Source organism: Sinocyclocheilus rhinocerous, unplaced genomic scaffold (genome assembly GCF_001515625.1).
Source record: "Sinocyclocheilus rhinocerous isolate Xijiao unplaced genomic scaffold, SAMN03320098_v1.1 scaffold412, whole genome shotgun sequence".
In the NCBI taxonomy this organism is placed as follows: domain Eukaryota; kingdom Metazoa; phylum Chordata; class Actinopteri; order Cypriniformes; family Cyprinidae; genus Sinocyclocheilus; species Sinocyclocheilus rhinocerous.
In genome coordinates this window covers 1,398,823-1,406,122 of record NW_015642498.1, presented here as the reverse complement: position 1 = coordinate 1,406,122, position 7,300 = coordinate 1,398,823, and the positions used below count along the sequence as shown (strand labels likewise).

The window sequence follows — 7,300 nt, the reverse complement described above, 5'->3', positions numbered from 1 at the left end:
TTCAATGAGGCAGAATTTTTTTCTGAACTCTTCCCCAGATGTGTGATTTGATGCAAACCTGTTTCTGAGCTTTACAGGCAGTTATTTTGACCTCAGGGCTTGGTTTTTGCTCTGATATGCATTATCAGCTGTTCGACCTTTTATTAAGATGTGTGTGCCTTTCCAAATCATACCCATTCAATTGAATTTGCCACAGGAAATCTTCACTCAAAGTGAAGTAACATCTACAAGCAATATGAATGCTCCTGAGCTAAATTTAAACTGTCCCATATAAAGGTATGAATACTTGCAATGTAATCATTTAAGTTTTTTTTATTTTTAATACATTTGCAAAGATGTTAAAAAAAAACTGTTTTTTGCTTTACCATTATGGTGTATGAAGTGTAGATTGATAAAAAGTAATTTAAAGCAGTTTAACATAAGGCAGCAACATAACAAAACGTGAAAAAAATGTAGGGGTATGAATACTTTCGCAAGTAACTGTATATGCAGATTTCGTTAGTGTTTACAGCTAAAGGCTCCAGAGACCTCAGATGTTGGAGAACTGATTGGCTATTAATGGCTACATGGAAAACAGTCCTGTGTGCTTTTAATTCCCTAGCAGGGTGAGGCACAATCTAGTGCTGCAGATGGTCAAAGTCTCTCCATTAATCTTTTATTGGTATGTAATTATTTTTTTGCTCCTGCATAATTAATAACGTCAGTTTGATTTCTATAGTCACGGTGTAGGATTACAGAGAGTGCATGAACACGACATTTTTCATGGTGATGTCAGTGAGTTGTTGTATGACAGCCATCCATGTCATTGAGACTGACATTTTACCAATGTTGGGCCAGCGATTGATGGGAATTCTGGGGGCGAGGCCAGGCTAATGAAGCCAGCAACGGGCCAGCGCTTGATACAAATCTTCTAAGCACATAGGGAGAACGCCCAGGTCTTGGTACTGCTAACACTAGGCCAACATTAGGCCTTGGTTTGCTGGGAAGGCTGGGCAGAGGCCAGGCTTCTGCTGGGTAAGGGCTATTTCTGAAGGACACTGGGGAGGGTACAGCTGGCGTCCCTGCTGTTCGGAGTGTAAAGCAGCCAGCCTGCTGAAACAAAGCCAATCGACTGCTGCTGAGAAACCGTCTGTCCTCAATGGAATCAAAGCCATCTCTTGTTCTTCTTTCACCTCTGTTATGTGCACTCATCTGCAGTTACTGTCTATACATGTTACAGTACTGAATCTTAGGATATGGAAAATATCATGCTTTCTTGGTCTTGAAACAACATTCTTAGTAGCTAGTCACATTTGAGGGTTAGATTTGGCAACATGCTCCTGGATCAGCATGTTTTTACTGGAGCAACATAACTAACTCCAACCCTAACCATTAAATAGTTTAAGTCAGAAAGATAGCTTGATAGTATTGTTATTATAGCCCTAAATTCTGATTGGTTGTTGGGCATGTTGTTCCAGCTCCAGCAAGGATCCAGGAACACATTTTACTTCACGGTCAATCTGGTGTATGATTGATGAATGTTGTTCTTTCGTTTTGTCATACTTGGCTAAATCGTGTTGTACTATTTACAAGGTAGGCCTCAAGATTCCAAGACAATTAGGTAAAAATATTAATTCTGAGTAAAAATATTGATTTTCCAATCTTAAGATTGATGCTATACTCTGTGAATTTGAGAATGTGAAATTTCTGTTTGGGTCGCAGACTGCAGGCAAAGACAAACCTACCATACAACATGACCAGTTTAGTCTGATCCATGAACAAATGATTCTTATGATCCAGTTATCTTAAGTAATTCAGAAACATACTGCATTTATTTGTCATACTCGTCTTTGTACTATTATATTTAAGTGAAATTGTAGGATTTTGCATTTCACAACAAAAACTTGCGAGCAAGACCAGACATATGAAGCAAAGGCTGTTATAACTGAAATGTACCCAAAGTAATCTGAATTGAATCCAATCAAATCGCACTGAAATAGGAGTCCAATCAAATTCGGAGCTTGTGAATCATAATTGGATTTAATTGGGAAATCTTAATCGATTTCTAGCCCTAGATGGTATAAATATAAGGATTAAGTTACTTAGCATCACTGACATCCTTTCAGTTACTCGCTGCACCCAAATCCTGGTCACTTTCAATGAAAAGGTGCTCACAAATCCTCTAATTTGCTGCAATGCATCTAAGAGATCAGAACCTAAAAGTTATTGCTGCCATTATTGCAGTGTGTATACAGGCGCAGTCACAGCCACCTGCAGCACACTGAATATCAATTCAAAATAAACCATGATGACTATAATTAATATTCCAGTCAGCTTAAGTGCACATTAAATTACCTACGAACTGCATCAATAATGCATGATCTTCCATTTCTATTGCTCCAAAGAAGCATAGTGTTTGGGTATGAAATCCACATGTGTTTTCTTTTTTTTTTCTTTTTTTTAAATGCAATTAGTGCTTGTTTTGCAGGTCTAGAGGTGTGTGAGTCAGCTTATCTCAAGGTAAGAGTCGGTATGCAGAAACAAGCAATGACTTTGCTGATCACTCTTTGATGAGGCCATTTGCAGAACAGCAAACATAGAGGCATCTCTCAAGAGACTGCGGCAGGTACAGCAAAGTGCAGATAAAGAAAAACATTCACCATTCAGTTGTTCATTTGGGGTTACAAGGTTACCATTAAGACCATGAAGAGCCTGTGCAATTAACACTCTCCCATCCTGACCACTCCCTGTCATTGAAAGAGGGTTAAATTCAAGAGGGTTTCCATGGTGATTCACCAGGACACATAGAAGATCAACATGTGTTATGTTACTTCGCAGCCATTCATTTCTAGCTTCGATTTCCAGAAGGAAAGAAATGAGGCAGGGAATTGCATTGGTGTGAAATGGCAGAAAAAAATCAAGACTTGGTGCTATTTTTTGTTTTATAGATGTACCTTGAGTTAGACAGTGTCACTTTGGACATCATATTAAGAGAATGATCATTAGGAAAAAGACATCACAGCAATGATGAATGTCAGCATTGAGTTAGACTGATATAATAACAGCAGATCTGGGAATTGCATTATTCATGACCAGTTGTTTGACTGAAGACTGAACATTGTTTAGAAGAACTGTCCATGAGGCTGTTATGAGTCGACATTGAATCAATGGCACTTAACCACAGATTTGTGCACATTAATGGATGCTGTAAAAATATCAAATACACCCCTAAATCAATGCAGTACTTTCATTTTTATTGTAGTAGTTAAGTCTGCATTTTTTTAAAAAGAGTGTCTTCTAAAATGGAATGTCATGTTTTCCTTTTTTATAATGAAGGTATAATTAATTATTACATTAAACACCTCATCAAATCAAACAGTAATTTAATTTTCAAACACAGATACCATACATTCTAGCCCTAAATTCACCTTCTTTCTTTCTTTCTTTCTTTCTTTTTAACACTTCTTTAATAGTTTGTAAGACTTTATTACAGTTATATTTTAATTGCAGCATTTTAAGATTTTGCATTTCACAACCACCACTTGCAAGCATAAACAGTCTGACATTTAATTTTCAACAAAAGAGATGAGTCATTTACCCTTCTTACTTTTTATATCTTTGTTCTTATGCAACAAGCTGGCCTTTTGAAGTGGAGGCATTTCACTGTGAAATTGTCGAGCTCTGAGCACAGCAACAGTGGGGTCCACATAAGAGACATCAGGCGACCCGTGGGGAACCGTTCTTAGCTATATCCGTAGTCCAAATCCAGGCCATTTCGAAATTAATGAACATCGGCCCGAATAATAGCCACTCTACATGCATCCTCCTTCAAGATGGGAGGTTACGATACCCAGAATTCATCCCATTAATTAGCACCTGCCCTTCCCTGACAGTGAGCCACCCTTGCTATTGATGGAGCTCTCTCTGGGGAAATCACAACCTCTACACCTAGACGTTCTTCTGAGACTTCTTTGTCTTCATGCATGCACAAACGTATACAAGGCACCATGCCGGGATTTGCCACGTACACCATCCAGCTTCCAACCTCCTGAAGTGCATGAACACGCTCCCAGGAAAGTTTCGTAAATGTCCTTGTCCTGCCTCCACCCTTTGCTTAGGATGTGTGAGGATGCTAATACTAGCTGAGAGGGTCATCTTAGTTGACTGCTGCCAGAACCATCGCCTGCTGACTGCATCATCATCCACGGTAGCCAATCGCAGCCAAGGACTTAGTGATGCTGTGCCACTCTCACTGGAGGGATTCCGAAGGAAGTGCCTCGTGACGGTGCATGGTTAAACAGCCAAGAGTCCCTTTCTCTCTCCCTCCCTATCTTTAATTCAGGACTGGATGCATGCACGATCTGGCTTTTAACAGTGATAGCACCATTACCATGCACACTACTCTCTGCAGGCTCAGCAGAGAATAGCGACAACAGCAGCTCTCTCTCTCCCGCTCTCTCCACCTCTACCAGACAAGACTCCTCCTCTCCATCTCTCTGTGACTCCCTCTCTCTCTTGCATATGATCTGTACTTCACTTCCTCCCAGCTGAAGCAGGAGATAACAGCACGCTACACACAGGTAGGCACTCATATTTCCCTCTCTGAAGTTGCAGGTGTTCGACTGTTGCTGGTTTGTTTCGTATTGGTTGCGATTCTGAGAGAGACCTATACTGGGTCAGAGTAGAGCGTGCCATCATAAATGCCCGCCCCTACAGCGTGGCGTTTGTTTTCACGCCAACGCTGCTTTTGGCACCATTTCCTTCCTTTTTCTGGCCAGCCGGGGAAGGTGGTAGTTTACTGGTTGGATGGTTCCTGTGAGAAACCCATCATCTACTGCCACGCTTAGCTGAGATCTGCTTATCCAAGTAGGGGAAAATGATTCGCACGTTTGCAGCTGGAGATTGGAGATGTGTTTTCTTATGTGTAGGTTTGTGTGTGGGAGTTTGTGTGCGGGTGGACAGCTGAGGTTGGAAGGGAGGAGAGATGGAAGATTAGATGCTGTATTCATCCCCGGGAAACTAATCCCACCACAGTTCTCTGTATCTGATAAACACTCTCTTCGTCTTTTCTCCCTCTACGTTTCATGTGTGATGGGTTTATCTGTGGCGGTGGATAGTGGAGAATTATTCCAGTGGAGGAAATTATTTCAGAATGGCAGATAATTCCCACAGTAAAGAGCTTCTTTCTTACCTAGAAACCATTATTTGTTCTGCTCTGGGAATCACGACCGCCAGTGTATATTTGGATGTATATTTCATCCTAGAGTGGCAGCCAAAGAGAAAGTAGGTTCGCCTTGCGTCGTCCCTCAAGATTGTTATCAAACTGCACTTGACTTTCCTTCTCAACTCAAGCTCTTCTTTTGTTTGCAATTGTTGGATTGAGGATGGATTGCATAACAAGCTGAAATATCTTATAGTCATTATGTTATGAAGGACTTGGTCCATTGTGGATCGCTCCTGCCCACATCAACAAATGCGCCTGTCATTACCTCATATCTGTGTTGGGCAAATCAGCCGTTGCTATGCACGTCTAGTGAGAGCGAGGAGCAGGGATTGCTCGACTATAGCCTCGGGCTTATCCAATTCAGTTGTGCAGATCCTCCTCTGGAATACATTAGTGCTTGAGAAGCCGTGGTAAAACAGTTGCTAAGTGATACCATAGAAATAGCTTCAAAGCCTCATCAAAAAAGACCACCACTACGAAAACACAAACAAGTAAACAACAACAAAAAAAACTTTGTACACTTGTTGATTTTGTCACAAATTTTTTATATATTTATTTTAATTAATTTATTTTTAATAAAAAATGATAACCATGGACGACAGTTATTATATTATTTTATTACAACAATTATTTTTTTTATTATAATAGCATTTAATATATTTATGTTTTATTATAATAGCATATATTTATTGGTAACGCTTTAGTATAGGGACGAGTTCTCACTACTAACTAGTTGATTATTAGCATGTCTATTATTAACATACAGTAGGTGTACAACCAAAATGCCTATTACCGCCACGTGTACCGCCGCCGCAGGGCCACAGCGTTAACTGCAAGTCAGTCACGTGTTAAAGTTGTTCACGAAACTACCGCCAGGTGGCGCAAAGGGAAAGTTTGCAAACTGACTGAAATTATGATATTTTGTTTTGTAAACTGAGATCAAATAACGAAATAAAACAACAATAACATTATAATATAACATTATAACATCCTTAAAAATCATTAGAAAATTTACAGTGAGGGTTAAATTCAAAACGCCGTAGGCTGCAGCCTAATGCATAAAAAAAAGAAAGAATTAAATTTACACAAAGGCTCTTACTGCATGTTATGGTTATTAAACAGCCACTATTAAAATCATTATAATTACACCATTTCCTTATGTTGTATTAAGGGGTTTTCATTTCAATCTACAGGCTAAAGTTTTTGAACGAAAAATCCTGACCTTGGCCATTGGTCATCTGTACAAGGCTGCACATTCATGAGACTCTATTCGCATCGCAATTTACTCTGACTCACAACATAAAAATAAATAAATAAATAAAAACCTTGAACAAAATAAGTTGTGAGAAATCAAGATTAATAGCCTAAAACTGTGACATGAAAAATTATTAATATTAACTTGGAATGTTTAGATTACATTTAAGGAGGTGTGAATTATGCCTTAAAAAATATGTATTAAAACGCTTTAAAATAATAATTAAACCATTTTTTACAACTTAATACAACAATACAACTTAAGAATTTTGTCATTTAATTAGAAAAAAAACCCTGATTCACAACATTCATTTCCAAACGCAGAAATCAGAGCCCTGCCTGCACGGGCCTCAAACCTAGGCCCTATAGCCAGCCCTTGGCCGACAGCTTACCAGTATCCTCGGCCCGAGTCCAACTGGAGCCCGTGTCTTTTTTCTCTCTCGCTTCAAAATTACACAGCTGCTGTTGCAGCCATTAAAATAGTTCAGTTTGTTTTTAATTGCAAAGTTATATTTCTTATTGTTGCATTATTTATTAATTTAGAAAAATGTTTGGAACATTCTTTGTTTGTTAAATTCAAGTTTTTTTTTTTTAAGTGACGACCAAGCGTTAGCGGCAGACAGCTGAGTTGATCACGTTTGATCAATTTAGCCTTCTCAAATCATCACAACTTGCTTAAAATAAAATCTATAGATATAAAACACTTAAAGCATATTACAATGTTAGTTTAAACATTTAACCTAGATAAAAGTGCGCTGTTAGGCGTATCTAAGCGTTTGTGCAGAGAGTGGAAGCTGAAGCGCGCTTAATGCATGGAGGCGCCAGCGCGATCACTTGCATTTT

General features: G+C 39.0%; 1 protein-coding gene across 2 annotated transcripts in view; it reads left to right on the top strand.

Annotated features, from left to right (window-relative positions):
• The first annotated feature begins 4,292 nt into the window (after positions 1 to 4,292).
• Positions 4,293 to 7,300, top strand: part of LOC107755909 (synaptotagmin-1-like) — a 246,790-nt gene continuing 243,782 nt past the window's right edge. For both annotated transcript variants that reach the window (XM_016572871.1, XM_016572872.1), the window contains exon 1: positions 4,293 to 4,559. The gene's annotated coding sequence lies outside the window, so the exon portion shown is untranslated. The remainder of the gene's footprint in view (positions 4,560 to 7,300) is intronic.